The 27,390-nt window shown below is 37.1% G+C and overlaps 1 long non-coding RNA gene across 1 annotated transcript in view; it reads right to left on the reverse strand.

Moving 5' to 3' along the window:
- Window positions 1–27,390, reverse strand: part of LOC116793829 — a 71,205-nt gene that overhangs the window by 16,259 nt on the left and 27,556 nt on the right. Inside the window, exons 5-6 of the long non-coding RNA XR_004359599.1 lie at window positions 18,158–18,366; window positions 6,900–7,058 (exon numbers count right to left, since the gene is read on the reverse strand). This is a non-coding gene — a long non-coding RNA (uncharacterized LOC116793829). The remainder of the gene's footprint in view (window positions 1–6,899; window positions 7,059–18,157; window positions 18,367–27,390) is intronic.

Below are 27,390 nucleotides of genomic sequence, written 5' to 3' on the forward strand. Positions count from 1 at the left end.
ATAAACACATAGTCCTTCTGATGCAAAAACTATACGGCATTTATAGTGCAAAGTTGGTTTAATTTGTTGTTCCTCCAGCAGAAAATCAGACAATTTATTTTTAAATATAAGGACACCTTCTTCTTGTGTCTAGAAAAAGATGGAGTACTGGTAACTGGGCTGAATGTAAATGAGACTGCAGCTCTGTAATTGGGAAGCTGAGCACAGGGTAATTATGACCTCTGAATTGGATATTATATTTATTTGAACACATATGTATCCCAGTTACAAATCAGTACTAAATTATACAAGTCAAGGCCTCTAACTTGAAACAGTTGCTAAAGGCAGAAATCAAATGCATGGAGACACTTGACAGAAATTCAGATGCTGGAAAGTTGTAGTAGTTGCTTTCAAACACCACTGAACTCTTTTACCAGTATTTTTGCTTTGACTTTTATCAGTGTAAAGGCATTACATGATTCCCTCTGAAAATAAAGATATCTAAGAAAGATGAAATAAAAGAAAAATCTATATCTGAATCTATTATTTGCCTCTTGCCTAAGAGTTCATTGCTCCAGTGGTCTAACGAGCTGTGCTGGCATCTGACTCTGACTGCATCCTTAATGAAACAGTGGTGCTCTCTCCAGTCACAAACAGAATTTTTGTAATGACACACAAAGACGGGGGATTTTACTTTTGATTCCACAAGAAAAGTTTGAGAGTGTTCAGAACTGACAACTTCAGCATGTACAGAGCAAATCTGCTTGGACAGAATAAACCAAGGAAGGGAAGGGGAAGGCATTTCACAGTTAATGTGGAAGAAGCTGCCACCTAAGGCTCACATGTGTGGCGATCTCAGGGTCAGTGATCTTGGTCTTCACTGGGTACTTCCCTATCCATTCATGAAATGATCACTTCCACTGGCAAAGAGGCAATATTGAAAATCAAACTGCTGTAAAGCAACTGACTGAGTTAGTGATAGAAGTGAGGGAGGGGTTCCACTCAGGTAGGACTATGACTGGAGTAAGAATTACAGAGTGGTTTGGGTTGGAGGATCATCCACCTCCAACCCCTGCCACAAACAGGGATCCCTTCCACTAGACCAGGTCGCTCCAAGCCCCATCCTACCTGGCCTTGAACGCTCCCAGGGATGGGGCAGCCACAGTTTCTCTGGATAATCTGTGCCAGGGCCTCGTCACACTCAGAGTAAAGAATTTTTTCCTAATATCTGAGCTAAATTTACTCTCTGACAGTTTGAAGTCATTCCCCCTTGTCCTGGCACCACATACCCTTGTAAAAAGTTTCATGCTGCAAGATAACTATGCAAAAATAATTTATTTTTTCTACTCACTTTCTGTATTTCTGCTAACCTGAAGTTTTCTGAGGGAGAAGACAGGAATAGCCATTAAATCAGACCTAAGATCTTGCTTCTCTCACCCCTTAATGAATGCCATAAGAAGCAGCCTGCTAGGTCTCTCATTACCAGGTAATCATGCTGGACCTGAAATAACTTCTCTTCTGAAGCTTTATCAGAAAGTGACCTTTTCTTAAAACCTTTTAATAAATTGCCACTTTCTGATGAAACTAATCTTGGAAAAAATTCTGGCCAAGAGTTTGCCTGTAACTTTTACTTTAGACATAAGCATATGATTGTGGATATATGACTACACACCCACAACTCTTACAGCACTATTGATCAACCAGTATTTTTGTGAAATCTTAGTTTTATTTTCAGCCATAAGCCTTTTTTTTCCTAATCTTTTTGTGGAACTGAAAAGTTTTAGGAGCTATAGAAGCAGGCATAGTTAATTAAAGCCTAGTGCAGTTATGCCAGCATTTTAAAGTTCTCAGTGGGCCACTGAGATTTTGGGAGCAAATGTGCAAAAATCTCCATCTCTTTTCATACCAGTCTAATATGAGAGGATCAGTTTCATGTTTGTGTTGATCTTTGCACCTTCTGTTCACAATAGTTGCACCTTTTACTTGCTTTATACTTGTACAGTTATCTGGTAAATCTGTGGTCTTGTTTGGGGTTTTCCCATGTGGCAGGAAACAGAATCAAGCCATGATCCTCTCCCATGGGAAGACAGAGGAGAAAACAGAAGAGAATTCATCTAGTGATGTCTCAAACTGCCCTTTCAGGGATGATGCAGATTTGTACATGTGATGTACCATCCCTTCCTCAAGATTCTACTGAATTAAGATGCATCCTGAAACAACTGTTGTCTTTTTCATGTGCAAGGTGTGTTTATACACACACATAGTGTTGGGTTGAGCAATTCCTAGCACAACAGAAATAAAAAAATAGTTAATTTTATCTAGACCCCTTCTTTACTAAAAGCTGGGACAAAATGATAAAAAAATAAAACAGCAGCTTCAGTCCATAACTATTTATATTCCCAAAATTGCACCAGGGCTTACATGATTGAAGCCCTGTGTAATAAAAATGGTACAACCAAGCTCTTGGTTTCTTCCCAATTGAATAAACAAAAGAACAGGCTCCAAACACTTTCCCTGTCTTTGAACACCACCTTTTGCCACTGTAACCCAACATCCAGATCTCTCAGTGACAGCAGTGACCTCCCAGGGTTCAGCCTCAGCTACTGCATTAAATTTCCTTGAGAATAGTGGAAAAGGGGAATCTGTGCCACCAGCTCACAGCAGTAACCTCCACTTGGGTCTAAGCTCCACGTTACATAGCTTGTGTGATTCATCACAGGAAAGCAAAATGTACCAAGAAAATACATATAAATACCTGGAAGATTTAACATTTGGACAAGTATCATCTCAGGATAGATGGCATTGCATATACCTATATGCATCATATACCTATAAGCATCACTAAGATAAACAGTCTCCTCAGGAGCCTGACAACGTATCATATTGTAAATTCACAGTTGAAGAGGAATTTCTACAGAATCCTTACAAACACAGGGACTGAAAAGGTTCCCTGGATCACCAAGTACAGCCCTCCATTGCTGTAGGCAACCGTGTCAAATAAACCTTCATAAAGTGATGCATTTCATTTTAAATTAATGAATTTTGCTCTGATTCATGCTCCTCAGAGGTAATTCTACTTCCTTGTCTCATAGTTAAGGAAGCAGTTTCCAGTCTAAGTTTATTCCAGGACATGTCATTTATACCTGTTCTTTGCTAAAATCAGAAAACAATGAAACAAACAAAAAACCCTCAACAATCTTCAGGCTTATGTTCATGTATAAGGTTTATGTAGAATTGTTACTTTAAATCAACAAACCTGGAGTTAGAGTTATATCAGTCTTTGTTATCAGCTTGTCAGCTACTTAATAAATACATTCTATCATCTCTGTGGGAGTCATTTAGATGGTAATTCCTGTTTCATGGATATGTTCTGCACTAGGTGCCAAATATAATCATCTATAATATAACCGGTGATAAATTTTAACAGTTCTCATGTCTGTACATTTGTGTGTAGTTTTATTATGTAGGAAGCATCTGAATTTAAACTAACATGTCAGTTCTATCTAGACCATCTTCCTCTTGAAACCTCTTAATATTGTTGCACTTCTGATATGTGACAGAAAAGGAAAGCAAGAAAAAACACATTGATAGACTGGTCACCACCAGTAATTATAATTATCAAAACAGCAACCCAGTTCTCATCCCTACCTGTTAACATAATTGATTATGATACTTAGAGGGGAAGCACAGGGGACATGTTAGAGAACTCTTGGTCTGTAAAACTGCTTTGATTCTTAAAACTCTTTCTTTTCCTCCAAGCTTTGTGGGTGATTAGGGCCATGTCCAGCTGAACTACAATGAATGTTCTCCATGTTCTCATTGTGGCCTCACAGTACCTTAAGGGGGCTTATAAAGAGGAGGGAGAGGGACTTGTTTATGAGGGCAGACAGTGACAGGACAAAGGTAATGGTTTTAAACTGACAGAGGGCAGGTTTAGATTAAACGTTAGGAAGAAAATCTCTTTTGTGAGTGTTGAGACACAGGCACAGGTTTCCCAGAAAAGCTGTGGATGCCCCATACCTGGAAGTGTTCAAGGTCAGGTTGGATGGAGATTGGAGCAACCTGGTCTAGTAGAAGGTGTCTCTATTTGTGGCAGGGGGGTTGGAGGTGGATGGTCCTTAAGGTCTCATCCAACCCAAACCATTCTGTGATTTTATGTCCTCCTATCCCATCAAAATATCCATTCCAAAAGGAAATCCAAATACATTAGTATATGGGAAAGCTCTTCCTGAAAAAAAAGAGCCTTATGTATTTCATATGATACAAAATTATGTGTTTCAATTCCAACTAAGAAAGTAATCATTTCTGAGTAGTTTAAGTTGTGATTGAATATTTGTTATTCTGGTCTGTTTTTCAAGTGTCCTATGACCTTGGTGGTGTAGTAGAACTGACTTTAAAATTACTTTTTTCCATATAAACTTTAGATATTCAGTTTGGTTTTCTGCAGCCTGCCAACCAGGTGCAAACTGCTTCACAGTTGTCTGTCTATGCTTACAGATTGGCCTTCTGGGAGGGAACAGGGACAAAGTGAGAAGATGGCATTAATGAAAGCTAGACAAGCTTTTCCACATTTTGTATTAGACTCTTAATCTACACAGTCTCTGCCAGATCTTTTCCCCAAGTACTTCTGAAAGCTCTTCTATCCATGTGCTGTAAATCTCTAAAAAGAAACAATAATTTTAGCTGATTTTTTAGTTATTTTAGTGAATGCATATATACATTTTTTATAAATAAAGAGTGACACATTTGCAACTCTTTTGATAACTTTAAAGGGTTCTTTGCAGAATTGTTTGAGCACCATAATCACAAGTTATGATTTTGGTTTCTGAGCATTGGTTTACAGAACAGAACACCACACTCCAAGTGATTTACGAGTGGTGAAGGGAAAAAAAAATGGGAAAAGCAGAAGAATATTTGTTTGAAAAGGTAATGAGATGTTTTTGAAACAAAAATAGAGACAGTTCAAATAAAAAATAAAAACCACGCACACAACAGGCAGTTAAAAAAACCCAACACTCCCCAAATCTTGAGAACTAGGAAACCTGAGAGAAGTCTGCAGACTCGTCCCTCCCAACCCAGTCCTTCAGTGTGTGATACATTTCTATTGCTCTCAGGGACTGCTTACAGCTCTCCCATTACTCCAAGTGGGGGAGATCATAAAATGCTAGAAGAGGTGACATTTCATCTTTCATGGAATTTTTTGTAATCAGAGATAGGTCAAGGTTAATTAGGTTTAATACAGTGTTGTGTTTGGGTTTTTTTAAAACCAGAGCGCAGTGATTGGCACCTGACACAGTGCATGCAACCCAACATTTACCTTCTGGTCTGTTCAGTAAGTAATGAGATTCCCAGAACAGCAGAATTTGCTGCAAAGACATTGGGCTGGGACTCACAAGACTTGAAATTTATTCCCCACTCTCCTGCTGACCTGCTGCGTGCCTTCAATAAAAATCACTTCAGCTCATTCCTTTTCACTGACACCCTTTGCTGTAACTTCTGTATACAGGTAGTGACCTTCTAAGGCAGCAAAATGACTTTATAATTGGAAGTTGGGCTTTTTAACCTCCTCAGTGTAAACACCATCACTCTTCCTCTCTAACAATCTCTGCATCAATTCAGTCCTGTTAAAAGCTTGATCCATAAGTAGCATAATGCAATTAAAATGCCTTCACCTTTTTATCAATAGCAAAATTCAGTACAACAAATTGACACTTACTCTGAAATTATGGTTGTGAAGTGGCTTATTGTAAAATAGGTTTGATGGAGGCATTCCAGTTGTCCAGCCAACAGGTAGCATCAAAACCTTCCCACTTACAGGGTTTCATAAGGGAATACTCAGCTCGGGAAACAAAGAATTAAAAGGCAGAATGAAATGAAAATCTGTCACTTGTTTCCAAGTATGGTCCTTCTTGGACAAGACTGAAACATTCTGCTGCCCCCCCCCATTTATTTTTTTTTTTTGGGGGGGGGGGGTAAGGGGAATAATGGCAGAAAGACTCTCAGACCCAAAACTTTCCTTAATAATGAGCTGCTAAAAGAAAATGTAGGTTTCTAGTAAAGGTTTATTGAATATCTACTGTGGTAAAACAGCTCTGTATTACAGAGCTCTCATTTCCTTTCCTTTTCTTAACCATGATTGTTACAACTTTGCTGTCCTCTAAGCCAGAAAAAGTAGAAAATGCAGAGAAGGCAGTAAGAAAAAAAAGATGTGAAATGATGAATTGCATTCAGCACCAAAATATGTAGGGAGAAGAGTTAGAATGGCTGTTAAAGAAATCATATCATGAAAGATAAGAAAGCTCAGAGAACATCAGTCATTCTTATTCTGCATGTTGGCTGGCACAGTAAAGGCAATAAACAAAACATACGCTTCCCTTTGTGTAGTACACAAAAGCAGGATCTGAAGAAAAATAACACGAGAGCACTAGAAGGGAGTCAGCTAAAATAAAATAGATTACAGTGCTGCCATTTGCAGTATCCTGCAGTGTTTGCAAAAGTTTTTTCCTCAAGCATTAGCAGTGTTAGAACTTTAGACAGCTTCCTTAAAGCCTTTGTGGAGCACGTTGTGCTAATTCCTACAGTGCTCAAATGATGTTTTGGCCTGGCAATAATATGCAAAACTCCTGGAAGGCTGTGTTTAAAACAAAAAGCTACAAGCAGTTCTTGCTAAATTGCTCCTTCCTGCACTTTCAGACACTGTCACACGACATCCACTGTAGTAAGCACATTAAAAATGCAGTCTCAAGGTCTAGTCAGCAGTCTGCTTCTGTAATACATTAAAGCAAAGGAGTTCTACAAAACAAATCTCTAACCCGTTATGTGGTTCCCCAGCTGCATCCTGTGCTACACAGAGACACTGCTTGTTCAAATGAATAATGATAATAAAACCAATCATCATCTTGGCATACAGGAACACTTACATGCTGGAATCAAATCTCTTTCACGGGGTGGTTGGTGGCTGTTTGGGTGGCAACAGGAGTTTGTCACATGGTTCCTTGCAATGACTATTTCAGGTAGATCAGGTGAGACTTCCCAAACCAATGTTCTACAAAGCAGGGCTTCATCGATGTAACAGTTATCTGGGAAGACAAATTACATAGAGCTTTTATTGCTGAACACGATGCCATATGGTCTGGGACACCCCTTTGGTCAGCTGGGGTCACCTGTCCTGGTTGTGGCACATCTGATCTTCTGGTGTACCCCTAGTTTCTACAGCCTCTACAAGCCCAGAACTTTAAAAAAAAAAAAAAAAGTCTTGATAAAAAAATATTCATTTTAAGTAATTTGATCTAAGCCTGATATTTAAACTCACCACCTCTAAACAATCTTTTCCACATTTTAAAGAGAAGCAGACTTCACTCTGCAGTAGTTCATTCTGCAGCTGGGGTATGGGGGGAGATATCAGTATCTGCAACTAGGACAAAAAGTTTCAACTGCCAAACACATGATCCAAGATTTTGTGAAGGACAAAGCACAGACCCTATTAATTTCCATCTTAAAAGTACTACCTCTATAGTCTGTCTTATTCTTTGATGTGCAACCAGAAGGAGGACTTACCTGTGAAAACATGGCAACTAGTTCTGCATGAAAGCAATCAATATTGTAAAATTCAAGAAAAGGAACAAACTCTTTTGTTTCACATATATTGTCCCAGAACACCTTCCTTCCAGAAGGGTGATCAAGAATACTGGGAAATATTTAACAGTAAAGTGAATATTTATTTGAAAAATAAGAGAGTGGTCCTCAAAGCACTCAGCTATTGGTCTAGAGGGTTAAAAACCAAACAGAAGAACAAAACTTTTAAAGTGCTAGGTCCGGAAAAAATGGAAATGAGCTGGAATTTGTATTCTGAAGAAGAACTAAAGTAGAGCAAGAGAAGAAAACAGCTACTTCAGGAATACAAACGCTAAATTTATTAATGCAAGAGAGGACAGTATGATTAAGTTGTTTAATGTACTGTTTAAAGCACCAGAACAGTTGGCTTAGTATATTTAACCAGGAAGGCTAAAAAAGCCATGAACCTAGGCTGGAGTAAGTTCATAAATGGGTTACCTTCCCAATATTTTAGATTATTTTTGAATTATTTATTTTTCCCCTCGTACTCTATTCTGGAATAACTGTATGCAATACAGGAGTGCCTCAATAATAACAATGCAAGTCCCAGTCCCAGCTAAGTCCCAGCTGACTGTATCACACTGGGTGTATTCCTCACACTGAGCTGACACTTGGCCCAAACCAACCTTAGGGTATTTTCTCATCACAACAGGTACCATGGCATTTAATCATTTTACTGCATTCTTCTACAGTTAACATCTACAATGGCTCCTTCAGAAAGCAAAATCGAGCAGAAATGCTAAAACTTTACCTATAAAACGGAATACAACTTTTATTCTAGGAGTGAAACAAATGTGATGTCAACAGAGAACTCCAATAATAGGGGGATAGTGGGGATGTACCCATATGCTTACCACCTAATTTTAACATCACTTTGTCATTCTAATTTTTTACCCCTCAACTTGTCTTGAATTTGGTTGCTTTAAAGGTCCTTGAAGCAACAAGAAGTTAGCGTGTATATGTTAATATCATATTGTCCGTTATTTATATTTATTGCCTGCTACTTACCCTCAAACCAGCTGCAGCGGGTAAAGGAAGAAGGGGAACTTTTGCCATTCTGATAATCTATTGATGTTCTGATTATCTAGACAGATTCTATAAGTCTGTATCAGCGACAGAGGCCTGGGTAGAATTAGGATCAGCTAATTAATAGTAAAAGGTCACTGGAGCCCTTTATTCATAAAAACACATATATGTCTATACATACACACAAACAACTAGAGGGAGCAACACCTTGCAGCACTGCATCAGAAGGAAAACCAAATGAACTTTAACACATACTCAAGAACAGTTTCTGTTCTCACTGCCATCACACATTCATACAACCAATAAGAGGGAAATTTGGATCACTGAGTATCGAAAATGATCCATGTATGCCTTAAGGAATATATCACTGAGGAATGGTAGACTGCTTGTGACATAAGCCAATAACTGGTCCTCTCAAGAGGAAATGCTGTGGAGAACAAATGTCATCTCTCTGCAGGGAGTAAATGAGCAAAATTCTGCTCACTGGGACTCTCTTTTTTTTCCACACTGAAGAATTTAGTTCACTGGCAACACTGTCTTCCTGTATGTTACCCACACTCCAGTGAAAACACAGTCCTACTACTTCTGCCTTAAGGACAGAATAACCTTAAAGTTATTCCAGATGGAGTTATGCCTTAAGAGATCTTGTAAAAAGTCTTAACAATCAAACGTGACAACAAACTGCATCTTTCACAGCGAATGGATAAATGAAGTACCCAGCAGTGAAATGATGGGCTTACAGGCAATACACAAATCCAACTCTTTTTCCACAGTCACACAATGTGCTACAAAACAAAGATATTCATGGGAACCTTTTGTAAGTGTAGTTATGGTAGTTCTTGGCTCCTTCCATCCTCAGTAGAAGTTAACCAGTACAAAGTGCCATCCTTTTTCTATTGGCCATAGACAAAAATCTAAAATTAAAACCAACTTTTGTGTCTATTGCTACATTTGCTGAAATAATCAGTTTTATTCTTTGTTTACAATTACCCAGAACATAAAAGAAACTGCTGGATACATTATCAGTTACACACTGCTTGCCAGCTATTTATGATGCTAAATTATACTGCCTAAGTACAAAACCAAAAATTGCCAAAAATCGGGGAATTTATAAATTGGGAAAGCAGGAGGGGTAGGAGGGATAAGCTAATGCCATTAGCTTATGGTTAGCCTTCTTCAAAAGGACAATTCAATGTGCTATTCAACAGGTAAATAATTCAAGTTTTCATTAATTTGACTATAATTTAGCAGACACTCTCCTGTGACAGCTACTGTTAAACAAACCACAGTTATTTTGTTGGTCCCACTGTAATGATTTATATTTGTAGGATGAGTCCTAATTTCTAAGATCATCACAAACTGAGAGAAAAATCCATTTTATGTACTTTCATTTAGATTGTAAATGAAGTAAGGTACTTTTATTCGGTGTCCTACTTTTTCTTAATGTATAAACTTCCTCTATAACTACTCAAGATTTTAATCTAAAAGCTAATCTTCTAAAAATAATATTAATTAATATAGTTTTCTTTGTATTCCCCTACTACCTTCCATCCTTTCAGTTCCAGGTTTTCAGCTGTAATGGCCTTCAGCTCTCCTGCAGGCTTCCTAGCTGAGAAACAAATTTGTGCCAGCTTGCTGAATAACCTCAGTGATGTTCAGTCACTCAGAACTTCTCCATCTGTGTGTCCATCCATCCAGAGATGCTCTCAAAATGCCTCACCCACCTTGCCTGGTGTATCAATATCCAAAATATGGTTGCTTCCAGAGCTGCCACTTCCAGCCCTACAGCAAAAGTAACAACTGGCCTACCTGGAGCCCTCAGTTGTTTGCCTGGTCACAAACAATGTTTTCTTTATGAGTCAATTGTTCTGCTGCCAGAGCTAAAGGGAGACCTGCAAAAGGTCTTTTTATTATAGTTACTATTTACTATAATTAGTAAATAAAATCACTAGTTGGAGGCATTATAACAAAAACTAATAGAAAGTAACCATTTCACTCAGGAAGAAAAGTAGTTCAGAGAACAGGTAGATTCCATCAGAATGACAAGCTAAAGTTTCTATGTGTAACTACAGATCTACCATTTGTTTTCCACTGATAGGCATTTAGACAACTCAATTATTTTATTATTGAGATTAGAGAATGAGATAATTATATTAACTCCCTTTCTAAACTCATATATCTCCCACTGACAGGTTGCAGAAATATTCTTGCCAAGAACCTGATGATTAAATAAGAACTTGCTTCAACAGATATACAGAAATGCCCTTGATTCTTTGTTACACATCTGTGTAGCTCTTTTTTTAGCTCAATACAAAATTTAGTACATCAGATCTGAACCAGAAGCCAATCATTTTCAAAAACATTTGGCTAGCAAATATTTCCTTCAGAAATTTCTTCTGAAAATACCTTAGAAGAAAGTGTCCTCATGTGAAAAAGAAAACCATATATAACAATTTTTATAAGTAAAATGTTTAATTATCATAAATCATTACAACTTTTCTCTGTTACATCCTCTTGAGTGAACAATTAATTCTGATTAGAAATCAGAAATATTATATCATGTTCTTAGAAACAAAAGAAAGATATATATGAATCTCAAGGCTCTGTTAAAGGACTAAGTAAGCAGGAAAAAATAGTTCTGATTTACATCTAGAGATAGATATTCCCACTCATATTACATTTCAAAGCATTGCAAGAGAGATGTTTATTATGTAATATGGTGAAAGGTGTCGAGTGAACTGTCCTGCAGATTTAAGCATCTTCAATCATAGTTAATACCAGTGTACTAAGAATGTTGTAGAATCAGTTTAAAAGTGATTATCACTAAAAAATGAAAAGTTATTGAAACTCGATATTCTCTTTTAGCAATTTAGTTGGAAAAGCTTTACTTTTATTTTCATTGAAGTACAGTGAGTCAGTTTTTCCTGAAAGATAATAATAATATAATTACAAGTCACATAAGCCAGTGGACTGTGAATAACATTTAGAAAAGGTATCTATGCATTTTAGGAGCTAAATTTCTAGTTAAGATAAACATTCCATCACTTAAGCATCAAAATTTCTGCCCTGAGCTGCTATTCATTGCTAGAACATCTGTGAAAGCCGAAGTTGCTGCCTCCCAACTGTTTGTTAGCACTACTCTTTTGCCAAAAATTGCCAGTCCCATAGAATGTGATGTTGCTAAGCCAGCAGAATTGAGGATACAAGGATTTCCTCATCTGTTTCAGCATAATGTTAGCCAAGTTAACTTCAATCCAATTGGTCCTGCATTGTAGTGAATTAAAAGGAATAGAAGAGTTTCTTCTAAAGATTAAACGTTCGGTCATGTACATTTTTGCAAAATGGTAAAATCAAATTTAATCATTAAAAACCTGCTCCAATGTGAGTCCTTCCCACAGGCTGCAGCTATTCACAAACTTCTCCAAGGTGGGTCCCTTTCCACAGGGCACAGTTCATCAGGAGCAGGCTGCTCCAGAGTGGATCCCCCACGGGGTCACAAGCCCTGCCAGCAAACCTGCTCCATGTGGGCTTCCCAGGGGAACACAGCTTTGTTCTGGCACCCACCTGCTGTGGCATGGGCTCCTGCACGGGCTGCAGGAGGATCTCTGCTCCCCCGTGGGCTGCAGGGACACGGCCACCTCACCATGGGCTGCACCACAGGCTGCAGGGGAACCTCAGCTGAGGTGCCTGGAGCACCTCCTGCCCCTCCTTCTGCACTGCCCTGGGAGCCTGTGGGGTTGTTTGTCCCACATATTCTCACTCCCCTCTTCTCACTGCAGTTCCCCCTGTGCAGTAACTCTTTTCCTTCTGAAATATGTTATTCCAAAGGCACTGCCACTGTCACTGATGGGCTCAGCCTTGGCCAGCAGCAGGTCCATCTTGGAGCCACTGGCATTGTCTCTGTTGGACATGAGGGAAGCTTCTAGCAGCTTCTCACAGAAGCTCTCCCTGTATCCCCCTTGCTACCAAAAGCTTGCCATGCAAACTCAGTGTAGTTGCAAAAAGCCATGTCAGCCCCGTTACATGAGCCAAAGTGAGCTGTCAGGCACAGGAAGGAGTCAGAGTTCTGCTTCCCTCAGTCCTCACCATCAGGAAAGTTTCTAGATAGAGGCATAAGATTCATCCCCAGCAACTCTAACCTGCATAAGGTTTAAATGTCTTTGCATTTTGCAAACACAAAACACATTCTCTTTCTGACATAGCAATAATCCCCAATTATAGTCTCAACTTCAGGAGTATGCTGTTAAAATCATAAGAAGGGAAAAAACCTCCTATTCAGAGAATATCCTTGATAAAGCAGCAGAGCGTGCTGTGTGTTGATTAGGCCTAGAGAGATACGTGTTTTTTCAATGTAAGAGAGAACTGTTGATTTTAGTCTTACAGGTGGATTCATTTATAAATGCTGACCCTGACATATAATCTTCAATAAAAGCTGTGCTTTTCTATCTAATTTCCATCTTTCAGCTGAGACATTAGCATTTCTTATTCAATGTTCTTCTCTCTCAAGCATTACCTCAGATTAATTGGCACTGTATAAAATAAGTTCCTGGGTGCACAATGGTAACCATGGTAGCCTTCGTCCTATCTTCACAATGCATATGTAATTCAGTTCTCAGGAAAACATAATTAGTGCGTAGCATAATATATTCTCTCCAAACACATCACCGTGGTATGAAATACACTAAATCAAAGCAAATGTTGCCTACAACCTCCACCCAACTGGGCTACCATTGCTGAGCAGCTACTTTACAAATGAATATACTCTTAAATAGTTTTGCTGCAGCATCCCCAACTTGCATAATGCTGCTGCTTTACTCGTGTGCTTTTTCTTTATGGTCAAAGGGTGGCAATGTTCTACTTGTTATCAGCGTGCCTTAGACAGTCAATAGCACCGTTCGCACTCAAGAATAGTAAAATCTCTTTCCAGCCCAGCCAGAAAGCTCTGCATCATTAACTGGTGTGCTTACTAAGTCCCAGTATTTCAGTGATGACCCCTTCAGTTACAGTAACACAAATATTAAAATACCGTTTGAGTTGAAATCCAATGAGCTGTGTCAAAGTACATTCGTGCATATCTCCTTATGAGGAAAATTAAAAGGCATATGCAGCTTAAAAACTAAGTGTGGTTTCTGTTCCCCATCACATATAATCAGGTCTTATTCAGGATGCTTCTGTTGTTTTTGTACAGGACAGTTACTGCTGTCCAGGAAGTGAAAAGTGTCACTAGCCTGGCTGCTTAGAAGGTGCCACCCAGCCTCTTGAGATTTTTACAGAAGCCTATTTAACTCATTTGAGGAGGAGATTTGCCAGTTGTGAATATTGAAGTCATCCAAAACATCTGTCAAAGAGGCCTTAATACCACACCCACAAGGACTGTCAGTGCACAAAACACATGGGAAAAACAGAGTGCAGCTGTTATTTCTCTAGTTAGCATACCAACAACAACTGCATTACTTATTTAATGGAATGAACTAGGAATAATCACATGTAGGAATAAACTGCTACTCTTGTGCTGGACCCACTCCTGTGATTACCAAACACAGGGTGTCCACACCCAACTGTTCAGACACTGTTTCCATACGAGACTAAATAAGAAAGGATGTTTTTCCTGGTGTTTCACAGGGAGATGTTTTTCAGTATCAGCAGTAAAGTGGGAGGTCTAATACTAGATTATATAACTATTTTGTATAATTATGTGGGTATTTTAGGAAGACTGATGGTTATGGCATTAAAGCAAAGGCAAAAGCAGAAAAGCCAGGAAAAAAGAGGAAGACAGTCTACATAAAAGGCATCCTTCCAAATACACTGAAGAGACCAGACTGGGCATCATGATCTTTCTGATGAGGCTGAGGAGAAAAAGCTACAGTAAGAGATCTAGAGAAATATGTCCATTTTCAAATGCTGCCAACTATTACCTCTTAAATTACTATCAGCTACAAAAACCAAACTGAGAGCTGTTTCTCCCCCCCAAAAAAAATAAAAAGAGCAAGGAGGTGTCCAAACATGTCTAGGATAGTTTGTACTTAGAAGACATGAAAGTAATTTAATCCTTCATGTGAATGAGTATTGATTATGTTTACTGAAGTATTAGAAATGATGCTTTCATTAAGTGTGGGACATCACTGTGTCAGATGTAATGCAGACATTCACTAAACCTCTGGTAAAAATTTCAGACAACTGGTTTTGGGTCCCAAACCAACTTAGCAAATATGATATGAAGTAGTTGCCTGGTGGCAAACTCAGCTTAGCCCAGAATTCTTAGTAACTTTCATGTTTACAATCTTCTTCATGTACAATATTCTTCATTGTACACATGCATGAGGGGAAACACTTTCCAACTCATAACAAAAAACTTTGAAACTGCTATAATATTTTTGAATGGTTTTGATGATAATACTTGACCTTTCTTTTATACCAACAATGTGCTATGGACACTTTTCTCCTCACAACCCCTTGGGATGTGGTAGTGCTGTCATGAGAACAGAGTGAACTGACATTTCCACTCACACATTGTCACCACACCAGGTGACAGCCTTGTGCCCCAGTCTGCAAGGATAACAGATGCAGATCTCCATATCAGGTATTTACAGCAAAAGGTAGCATTATGATCATAAAATTCCAGCCACACACACACTGATAATCCATGTGCATCCAATTCCACACATTTTGACATTTAGATATGGGGGCTAATGGAAAGAAACAGTATTTCTGTCACATGACAGTGCTATAAAACAATTTGTAAGATAACAAAGCCATTGATTTCAATTATATAGAACCACGAAGCGGCCACTATTAATACTCTAATGCTTAAACAGACATGTCACACTTTCCTTTTACAGCCATTACAAAATTTATTTGTCAAAAAAATGGGGACAACTAGTAAAATAGTAACATTTTATATGCAAAAGCATGTTAGTTCAGGAAAAGCTATTTATCTTCACACAGGTGATGACAATTATTTTGTGCATTTACATTAGCTTATGTATCATCAAGTAAGCGTTATATGACACTAACTCTACACATTTCTTAAGGTACAGTATTTAATTAGGTGTTTTTCTGTCTAATCTCATCATGTCAGCAACTCTAAGAAATGCTTTTAGAGTGGTTCTAATAATTGCTGGGCTCACTAGACATAGATTCATCCACTTGTGGTCAGCTATCCTGGGACATAGAGGAGAAATGTGAATTAGTGAGCACAAAAAGAAGCAAAACAAATTTAACTCAGTTTTAGGTTGGAATTTGGGAGAAGTAAGATCACAAATACTATTTACCATACATTATATATTCTGTTTCTGTTACATAAACTTGGCTTTGCTTTATGTAAAACGCCCAGGCAATACTATCTGTGACTGCAGAACATTTTGAACCAACTCTACTAAAAAACAGATTATTGAGTCCTCAGAATAAGAGTTTTTATAACCCATCACATGAAAAAGTAAATATAGCATGGCAGTGGGGGAAAAGGAGTTAGTGGATCTTGAGAAAGGTAATTAAGTACAGTTAGCTGTCCCACAGTGGCTAGTGCTAAATATCTGGGGAAATCTTACAGCCATATAAGTAACAGAAAGACATGTTAGAAGTCCTATTATTATCCTAAGTAATATAATTTAAGCATTAACACAATAAAATGTTTGAATATTTTAAATGCCTTTAAATGCTGAAAACAAACTGTCTTAGTCATTAACTGTCAAACATTAGAAATTTTGTCTATTCATTAAGATTATTTAATATTGGTGAAATTCTTTGACTATCATTTAATTACTTGAATTTCAAAATCATTCAGTCACTCTTTTTGAAGAGAGACCTTTTTCAACTGTCAACATATCAAATATTTACCAAACATGGATACAAACATGTACTGAATAAAATGTTCAGATGTATGCACTAGAACTGAGTGCTCTTTTCAGAGTCTGGGTTTTGGTACCGAAAAGATATCACATGATTCACTAGAAAAGAATTTTTTAAGCATTACAGGAACATCTCAAGAAAAATCAATGGTCGTAAACATGAAGAATCTTGAAAAGCTGAGAGTAAAGAGCCTAAAAAAGCTTCTTCCACTGAAGTGCGGTTGAAAGACAAAACAATCATCATTATTTAAACAAAGGAGAAGCTGTTGAAGTCACCATGAGCAGAATTTCACTCCAGAGATCTTACAAAGTTGCTCTTTTCCTTAAAGCTTAAAGAGCAAGTTTCTGGATCAGTATCCACAAGTTTCAGGTGCAATTCCAAGGTATAATATAATGCAAGATGCCTACAGATACTAACTCACAACCAGGCAATGCAGTTAAAATATCGTAGTGATTTGCAAACCAGGAAGGTTTTATGAACCACTTCAGATCACCTCCCATATTTTTAATGTACTATATATATATATTTATACAACAAAAGGAAAATGAAATCAGCATGACACCAGCATTAGTCTTTTTGATGTCTGCAGCATACTTAAGACTTCTGCCTTACTACACCTTAAAACTTTCTGACAATTTGCAGACTTTCTGAACATTTTGAAAGTGTCCAAAAGCACTTACAAACTTGTGGCTTATTTTTCTTATTTTGGGAGGAAGGATCACATTATTATTAGGATTAGATACATATTTTGCAGCAATTTGCCTAGTCTGCAATAGAGGCCTATGCCAGCTACCACCCAAACATCCCTGAGTCGATCCACTGTCCCAAGATCTGAAACTAAATACAGTCTACATACAGCAAAGATACAAATTCAAGCTCCAAGACTTGTGCTTAACATACATAGTAAACCTTACAGTGATTTATATTCAGAATTCTAGCTACATTCATGAGAAGAAAAATCATGTGAGAGCTTTCCAGTCAGGTCTCTGCTCAAGACTTTTCTCCTACACTCAAGAGCATCTCCCTTTTTGTTAAGCAAGATGCCATTAAAGAAATTTGAGGATAAATGGAATTACATATCATATATAACAGCGTTTCACACAAATACTCATTCAGAGAGACAAGTAGTGGCTTATGCTACATAAAAAATAAGATTTGCATTAGATAAACAGCTGCTGACAGTTACTGACCAAGTGATAATAAAGGCATGATAAAAGAGTTTGCCACTAAGGTGAGCATTTACAAACTCTGAGACCTGTTACTACTGACTTTTTTACTAGATCACATTGTAAAATGTGTAGAATGTCTCTGAGCATCCTCTAATTGCCATCAACAACATTCTGTTAGTAGGAGCTAGAACAGAATATTCTGGTATATGTCATTACAAGTCTCTTTGAGCAGGCCAGTTAGATCCATTTTAAATTAAGTGTGTTTAAAGTGTATTGTAAAATACAGCAATGATTAACTTGGAAAAAGTCACTCAAGAACTGAGTTTTTTCTTTGAACAACCTTGGTTTACAAATCCTGTCATTTTTCACTATAGATGTGAGTTGTCATTCAAGGGAAGCTGTCACTGTACTGACACTTTGCAACATGAGCTCCAGGGTAATTGTGCTGATTAGGAAACAAAATATTCATGTCCCATTTGAATGAATGGAAAAAATTGTAAGACAAATTTGTGCTTGGTTACCTTAATAGTGTGCCTTGTCTTCTGATGTATTCCCATGGGAAGTGGAATCACGAAGGTATGCATCACATGAACCGACTTTAATGCCCTTTTATATGCAGCTCACTCTTCTTTCCAGGGTTGTAATCACTTAAAATGTTTACTGCAAAAGTTCATACATCCAGTTTCTGGAACTCAGAGAGGGCAGTGGATCAGGCACAACAGTGCAGCACCTAAACATAGAAACATACCAGCATCAATCAAAAAGTAGTAGAAATCACAAGTAGAACAACAGAAGCATAAAAATAACTTGGGTTTTATTTGTTGGTTTTCCCCTTCAACTTCCTCCTGAAGTTTCCAAAAGATTCAGCAAACCCAACATTTTTATCAGAACCAAATAACACACAAATCTGCCATAAGTACTAGCTTATCTGCCATAAGTGCAGTTTACAGAATCTTGAGTAAAAACAATCTTAATAGAAATCAGACATCTGAATTTTCCTGCCAAGCTAACAATTTCTGTGTAAGAATCCCAAGTCTATCTGGAGAAATCCTGAAAAACATCCACAAGAAAGTGGAGAGAAGCTTACCCTGCTATTCTAAAAGCTACCAACAAGGGATAATTCTCTCCCTCCTTTTTCATTCACAATGGTGTTCTTGGGAGCAGATTTATTTTGTACTTGCAGTGTCTAATAACAACTGTTATTCATTTATTTTCCCACTATCCTGACACAGTAATGTTATCCTACTTAACTCTGTGACTCTTTTTGACATAAAAATGCACCCACCATGACATCCTTTAATACTGTAACAAACTGGCAGTGACCGAGGACTCCACGGCTGTTCCCAGAGCACACGCCGGCTGATTTAACTCCCCCATGGTGCTAATGGATAGAAGTCATTACAGCATAATTGCTAACAATAATATAAACCCTATAACATAGGAAAAAGCCCAATTTTAATGCTAAGGTTGGCAGACACGTAGCTTTCAGAGACAAGTATTTAATGCAGCCCTTCAAATAGAAGAACTGCTCCATTGCTTTATTCCTGGCATCAGTATACTGATATTTTTCAGACACTCCCCCCATAGTTCCATTTCAGCACAAAATTAAGTTGGCTTTGAAACCCAGCATTAGTAAGTCTCATTCCCACAGAACCACCCTCAGCTTCTGCTCATATCTTTACTGTGCTTCTGTGGCTTTGTTGGAGTACCCATCACATGCCTCCTCATACAGATCAAAAACAATTGGCAGTCATAATTTTCTTAAGAGAATTTCTTAGTCATTATTAAGCTCCACAAAGTTCACTTTTTGCCCAAATAAATTTTACTGGGGAGGGAAAGGGGAGGAAGATACTAAGAGAATAATGGCTACACACAGCTAGAAATGTTGATTTTTTTGCAGCAAAAGATTGCTAAGTGTAAAAAGATTAGACATTTCTACCAGTCATTTCCTACTCTCCCTAGATACCCCTTAAAACAGAGTTTAAAAAGTCAAGCTCTTACTAGATATACAACTTCCTATATAAAGTTCACTGAGGTTCTCATGAATTTTCCTTTTTATGCCCAAACCATCATGTGTTTGTAGCTTGGTACAGTGAACCTGGTGAACTGGTTTATAGTTTAATTAAATAAAAAAAAAAAAAAAAAAAGGAAGGGAACACTGGGAGATGGGCCAAAGAAAAATACTAGTACACAGCACGAAAATCATTTAGAGAGGGGTCATAATGTGGTAACTGAGGGAGCAGAAATCAAGCTGGTGCAGCAGACACCCCACTCAGCCCCACCACTAAAATGTCACCTTTTCCTGAGTGGATGAATGAAATCAGAAGAAAAAAAGCCACTTGGATATATTTGAGTTTTGCATTTATCTGAAATTAAAACACCACCACCAAACCCAACCCAAAATTTGTGGTGATTTGATCCAGCTTAATATAAATGAGAAACAGAAGCTAGAAAACACAAGAGAGAAAAACAGAGGAAACTAGAGAGGAATCCAAAGTATCAGAACCTAATCAGAAGCTGAAAAGTTGGAGGGGAAGATGACACAGACAATGGCATCAGTCCATTAGAAAATGGAGAGGAAAAATCAGCACTAAAGCCTAAGCCCAAAACCTATATGTGTAATGTCTTTGGAAAACCCAACTGTAAAAAAGAAGTATTAAAACTCCTGAGGTACTAAAGAAAGATATTTAGAAAACAGAGCAAATACTAATGATAAATAGTTTTGTTCCTCCTTTCTTATGGATGAGGAATAAATTAAAAACACAAAGCTGAAAAGCTTCCTTCAACCATATTTCTCTATGATCTGCAGTTGTTATATCACAAAAAGTGGTACTTAAAAGAAATTTTGCTTGTATTAAAAATTAAAAGCTTATGTCTCTTATTTAGGCAAAAACGCACCCTTAGTTCAGAAGGTTTTGAAATATTTGTTTATTCAGTCTTGTTACCTATTCTGTGTTTTTATAGCCTTCTAAAATATGAAGTAGCACACTGCATAATAGCTTTTCTAGTCTTCTCTGAAAATCCTTCCCAAACAGTAGCCTTAACCTCTTCAAACACTTGTCCAATGTTGCCTGCATGCGCTGACACCATGGAATGTCTTCCAACACTAAAGAAAAATACTAGCATGGTATTTATTTTATTTTTCACTTCCATTGAACTGCAAGTCACACTTGTAAGATAGTGATTAGTTCCTGAATGATTAACCCATCATGTATTTAAGGTAGACAGAAGACAGTTTGAACTGTGTATTCTGTATTTTTATTGTCAAAATAGAAAGAGTGGGTTTCTTTTTGCAATTTCATGCTGATTAAATTTGGTATTAATATGAAAAACTTAATCAGTGGGACTACCCCAAATATTCCTAAAGATATAAGCCACAGAGGAATATGTCATCCTTTACTTTCAATAACAAAATGAAAAAAAATAAAACAAGGAAACAAGTTGGCATAAGAATGTCATAAATATTTTTCAGAGGAGACACTTTTTATACAGTATTTTTACTCCTCACAAAAATTGAGTGATAGGCATGAAGTGGGTGAGCAGTGGGATGCCTTGTCTGATTCCTCTTTGATTTGCTCAGATTATTTTTCTCTTGCTGGAAGAATTGAAATGAACATACAGGATTTTTTGTTTGCTTCACAAATGAAAGCTTGTCTTTCCCTTAACTTTCTCCATGACAGAGTCTCCAATCCAGCTCCAGCTGTGGGTAGCACTTTTTGTCTGCAATCACTACCAGGAACAGTGCTGGCACTCAGATGCAGCAACACAACCCAGTGTTGGCTAAATCCACATAGGAATTTGTATTAGATATAACCCAGCAATAAAAGACCATATTTGAAAACAGACTTCTTGGATGAGTTCCTCATCTACCTGTAAAACAGCAGCTAGAAACCCAAGAGACCATTCAAAATAAGGAAGAGGCATCCAGTCTGGGAACATCAGAACATTGGAAAGACTCAAAATTTATTTTTCACAATTCATTCTTCAAACTTAACAAACATGCCAACCTAAAGGCGTATTTTTTGAAAAAGAACTATGTTTCAGAGTCACATAAAACTTCTGAAATAGAGTGTGATTGAATAGAGGACCACTCTGAAACCCATAAAGTTCACATTTTATGCTAGTTTTATTTTATGCTAGTTTAGGCTTTTTCTACATTCCTTGGAAAACTATCATTATGTCAGCTGCAGTTCTGTATAATTTGGGTACGTACTGCTGAAACCTGTTACACACTGTAAAAATGAAAAAAAAAAAAAATTTAATTATGTAAAGTTTTGCATTCACCGGGGTCAGGGGAAACATTTTATTTTGCAGGAAGACCCTTTCATGTGAACTTCCCCTTCATTTCTGCTGCATTTTTCTGTATTTTACCCATCCCGCTGGTTTTAAAACAAATTACAAACAACTCATGTGTCACTTATTCACAAGGGCTCCAATATGCAGAAACAAAAACAAAGTTAGTTGAAGACAAACTGGGGGCAATGGGAATGCAGTGGAACACACTGATTACAACAGGAGGAGCTCCAAAGTATTCTAAACAACCCTTACTCTACAGAGGTAAAACTAAGAGTAAGCAAGACAAGGTACAAACTGAGAAGTACTATGTATGGCTCTTCCATTTGTTTACTGCAAAACAATGATATTTTGCCTTTTTAATCTAACTTTGCATCACTCTCTCCTATTGGGAAAGGGGAATTTGTTTTTTCTAGTTATTGTAGTCAGCTCCAACTGAAATTAAAGGCCACAGGTTAGCTGAGCTCAGAAGGAAATATATTCAACTCTATCCCTGTTGAAGCACTACAGTCTTCATGTTGACTTCTGTTTAAATATGGGAAAATGACTCAAAAAAAAAAAAGTGAATTTGAAACCACTTGGGATCAGTGGGATCAGAAAACAGTCACTACTTCTTAAGAAGAATTGGTCAGAGGAGAATTGAATCAAGGCTAAAGCAGTAGTGGTAAGACCTAGGTGAAAAATAAGAACACTGATCAAATTTCTAGCATTACTTAACTCACTGGCTCAGGCACTTTAGGCAAGCAAGAGATTTGGGAGATAGATTGTCAACCAATATTACCTCAAATAGCTCCAACACAGCTGAGTTACCCAGGTTTACAGAAGCTTTTGATCTCTGAGAATGAAGGATTTTCAGAAATCTCTTAAGTTTCAAACCTGTGAGGAAAGTGATACAGTTCAGGATGACAGGAACCAGTGAGATGGAACAGAAACCATTCTCAATAAAGGGAGAAGTATAAACACACACAAGCCAACAGAACATTACAAAAATTCAAACTGCAAAAATGAACTATTAAACGTCCAATTCAAACCAGAAGATTTTAATTCAGTCTTTCAGTTCTCCAATAATAATTGCTGTCCACTAATTTTCCAGGCAACCACCACGCTGCTACTTCACATGCAAGCTTTTATGGAATAACTTTCATATTGTGAGGTGGGTTTTTTTAAACCTGCATAACTGAAATCCACAGAGTTTCTATTTACTGCTGCTAAATACCTATTCAAATCTTTTTGGCAGAAAACATTTAGAAAGAGAAATCATGATTATTTCATAAGGAAATCAAACTTACATGTGATCCTTGTTCTCACATAGCCTTTCTGCTCTCCACTCCCTCAGAAAACTTTTAAATCTGAAAAGCTGGTAAAACTACTGTTATAAGGCTTAGTTCCAAAAAGAGAGTAAAATAAACTCAGGATGAAAAAATCTTATTGCCACTGTCCTTGAGAAGGAGAACAGAGAAATATGGAACTACCTTTGCCCATGAAGCCAAAAAAAAAGTTAAAAAAAATTAAGACAAAATTCTTTTAAAATAAAAATCAAATAACACTACACAGAAAAATATATTGAAATAACCACAAACAGGAACAAAGAAGATGCTTATTTGTTCTTCAATCCTGTAGTTTTAAAATCCACATCTTAGTTTTGACAATTTTACATCAAGGTGTGTTTTCAACATGTGTCTTCGGGCACAAAGAATGACAACTAACTGATAAAAAAAGTCTTGGTTAAAAGATAATAAAATTTCAAAATAAAATTAACAAAAACATCATATCAAGAAGCTTTTTTTAAACAATATGAAGTGGAAGACCGTTTACTAAAGTTGCAGTTTTTTCTTTCCTGAATTCTTCATTCCATATCTTCCATTTTGGTTACCTTTAATTTATTTTATAGTCACGATGAGCAGTTTGAAAACAAGAATAAAAAAGGTGAAAGATGTTCTTAATATAACAATTAAAAAATGCCTGACATGAAAGTTCTTTTTTGTAAAGTTGTAAATCCCAAGGAAAACTTGAGTAAGCTTTCCTCCTTAGACATTTGCTACCATAAACTATCAGAGCACTTATCTGCTATTTTGTCACACATCTTTTATTACAGTTTTCCAGAGAATTAGGGTAAAATATACATACTCATCTGGAGGGTCTGAGACTTCCAATAATATTCCATGTTGCAGCTACATTTGAAGATTACTTTTATACGCTGTAAATATAATTTCTGGTAGTACTTAAAACATTAATCCGAACCAACAAGACTTAAGGGCATCTGGCAGTTCAGATTTCTGGGCAGTATTTTAACGGACAGCAATCGTACACTACTGAAAAATCAATTTAATGTAAATCTAGTGAACAATAATTTTTAAGAAAGTCACTGAACTCCTGCTCTATTGGAGACCCAGTGAAGGTATTAATTAGAGGTATTAAAGGTGTCAATTTAATGAAGTCCTAGTCCAGCTTCTACTGAGAGCTTTGTGAATATCAGCTTTTCCTTCCCCACCAGCTCATAATAATTACGGCCTCCTCACTCCTCCAGAGACAAGGTTTCAGAGTGCACACAGTACAAAACTGGCACCTCCTACGTGGTGCTAACTTGTAGGAAAAGGAAAGTAGAAAGTTGTTGGAAGTGTAATACTGAGAAAGAAATGAGAAATAAACGTTGTGTTGGCTGATACTGTTGCAAACCTTTTCTCCTTTGTGGTGGAAGGGAGGTTAACAGAGGTCAGTGTTACCATGTGCTCTCATTTCAAAGAATTACCACGTGCACGTACTCCTGATAAATCATGGTTAGACTTTTTATAGACATTTGGATGTTTGGAGATTTAGCATAACTTTGGGACAGATTTTGTCAGGAAAAAATTTTGCTCAGATAACTTTTCTCCAGCCCTCTAATATCTATATCTGCATGAGAAATTAAGCAGCACATGGGAAGTTCAAGATAACATTTTTCAAGATGCTTTTGCTCCACTGCTAATGATCCTTCCCCATCAGCTTTGCCAGTACAAACAAATGAGGATGTGTTAAAGCAGGAGCAGATATAGAATGACAGAGACAAATGAGATAGAAGCATCATGAATGTGGTGCTGTCAGTGCAGAATCCAACTGATGTTCTATAACAGACACGAAGCACATTTTTTGTTAAAAGTCTAACACTGGACAGAGAAGGCAATAGTTGCATACAATATGCAGCTAAAGGATTACTGAAGAACATTAATTAAAATATTTTACTGCATGTGTTACTCTTACAGTATCCATAATTCATAGATTTTTAAGAACTCAGACTAATTTTACCATAATGATCTTTTTAAAGATGGCTGTTAATTGGGAAATATAATGCTTACCAGTACTTTGGGGGCTGAAGTTACATGATGAAACACAAAATACCAAGTAATTCAGATTTTTAGATACTGAGTTAATTTTACAGAAAAGAAAGCTTGCATATTTAGCAGGAAGCCATCAAAATTCAAAATAGAAGCCAGCTTGAAATAAATGATGTCTTATTTTAGTAAGCAAACTTTGTTTAATTGCACTTCTGAAAGGAATTCAGATTTTAATGGAAGATAAAATTTTCAGTGAGCAGTGCATAATAAAAAGCATAGTACAAACACAGCACAATAAAGAACATTCCCACTATACATATACTCAATCTAGAGCATTATGATTCAAGGATATCAGTCATTCTTACCAAATCAGGGGTATGTTTTGACATGAAATCCAAGCTGAATGCTTCTCTGAAGGACATTCAAATCCTTCCATAATACTTAAAACTCAATTCACAATGACGCTATTCCCACTCTGTGCTTCTGCACTGAAATCAAACAACTATTTTAATTATTGCAATACAAACAAGTATTTCAGGGACCTGGGGCCCTTTGGAGTAGTATTGTACCAGAGTTAACGAATTCAGCCAGTGCAACTCAATCCTCTCAGCTCTCTGAATTGCCACAAAGAGGAAAACCAAGATTTTCATGTCCTCTTATGGGAAAACTGTGTCTGGCTGCCATTCTTGCCCAGCTCTCTCCCTGCTAAGAAACAATCTGTCAGAGCTTCAAGATTAGCTGATTAAACAATCCCAGAGCAAGGATTACATCCCACTGTCTCTAGTTCACTTACTTTCTATCCCCACTTTCACATGAGCTGTTTAACATATTTTCTTCTTCTGTTTGTTTGTTCTGAAGTTTGTTGTCTTTCCTCATTAGAGACATTTGCATTCCTAGGGAAATGCACACCTAATTTACATATTTGTTAAATCCAGAAATGTAAACAGTTTTGAGTATTAGCACACTGACAGAATGTCATGATGTAAATAATGCAAGAGTCTCACAATGATTGTAACACGTATCTCTCAGGCTAATTTGTACAAGTGCTCTGCATTGTGACATTATTAAGAAAATTATTCTGATGCAAGCCAAAAAGAGAGAGAGTTACAAAAAAAAAAAAAGTGTTAACTTTTAATTTTGTCCAACTTATTACTGAGAAAAGAATTAAATGAGTGAGGGGGAAACTATAAGTCAAGTGAAAAAATTAAAGAAACAGATGTAAAATTTCCATCCCTTGTGAACCTGCTGTGCTACTGCCAGATTTGCAGAGAAGCCTCTTGAGGGCATAGCAGACAAACCACAAGAAATCCCATTGAGTCAAGAGCTGAGTTTACACTACTTGAATCCATCTAAGTCTTCAAAGCTCAGATGAGCTTCAGCTGTTTCATTCTCTCTTCTGTTACACAGCTACATGGAAACTATGAAGCACCCTCAAACAGAGAGACAATAATACTGAGTTTTAAAGAGAGAATTGTCTAAAGACAATTCTCTAAAGAGAGAAGAGAGCATTACCAAAGCCCAGCACTACCAAATATTTATTTGTAGGTAAATAAGCTGCTAAGAAACGTTTCATCCAGACCAGAACAAGACAGAAGAGTGACTCCAGTTTACTCTCAAGTATGTCTGCTACTTTAGGAGAAAGGATAAAGGGCAAGAAGTTCACCTACTTCTTCCCCAGAACTGAAGATTTCAGCCCTGGGATATTCATGGGTGAGATAGGAACCACGGAGATCTCTGGACTCCTGCAATTAAAAACATTATAGTACCAGAGTCCCTGTTATGGAAACGTCCTCCTATTTTAGCTGTACTTACACTTTGAGGGGTATTAAATAAAGTTAACTCTGTATCCTCTTATAAAATAAAAACCACACTTCCTTACTCATAAAGTACTAATCATAACTTTATATAGTATCTATTAATATCAGTAAGTACATAATCATAATTACTGAATATAGAACTGAAAAATATTTATTTTATATATTTGTTCCCCCTGCAAAATAGGGGTAATTTTAAAATCAAATACTGTACAAACAGATTGATAATGTCTTTATATCATAAACACAACAACACAGTTCTGGCTTTGAATATTAACACCTCAGCTTTGGGACTTTAAATAAAATGTGTACAGTGAAAAACAGAATATTGTTGCT

This window comes from Chiroxiphia lanceolata, chromosome 14 (genome assembly GCF_009829145.1).
Source record: "Chiroxiphia lanceolata isolate bChiLan1 chromosome 14, bChiLan1.pri, whole genome shotgun sequence".
NCBI classification, from domain to species: Eukaryota; Metazoa; Chordata; class Aves; order Passeriformes; family Pipridae; genus Chiroxiphia; species Chiroxiphia lanceolata.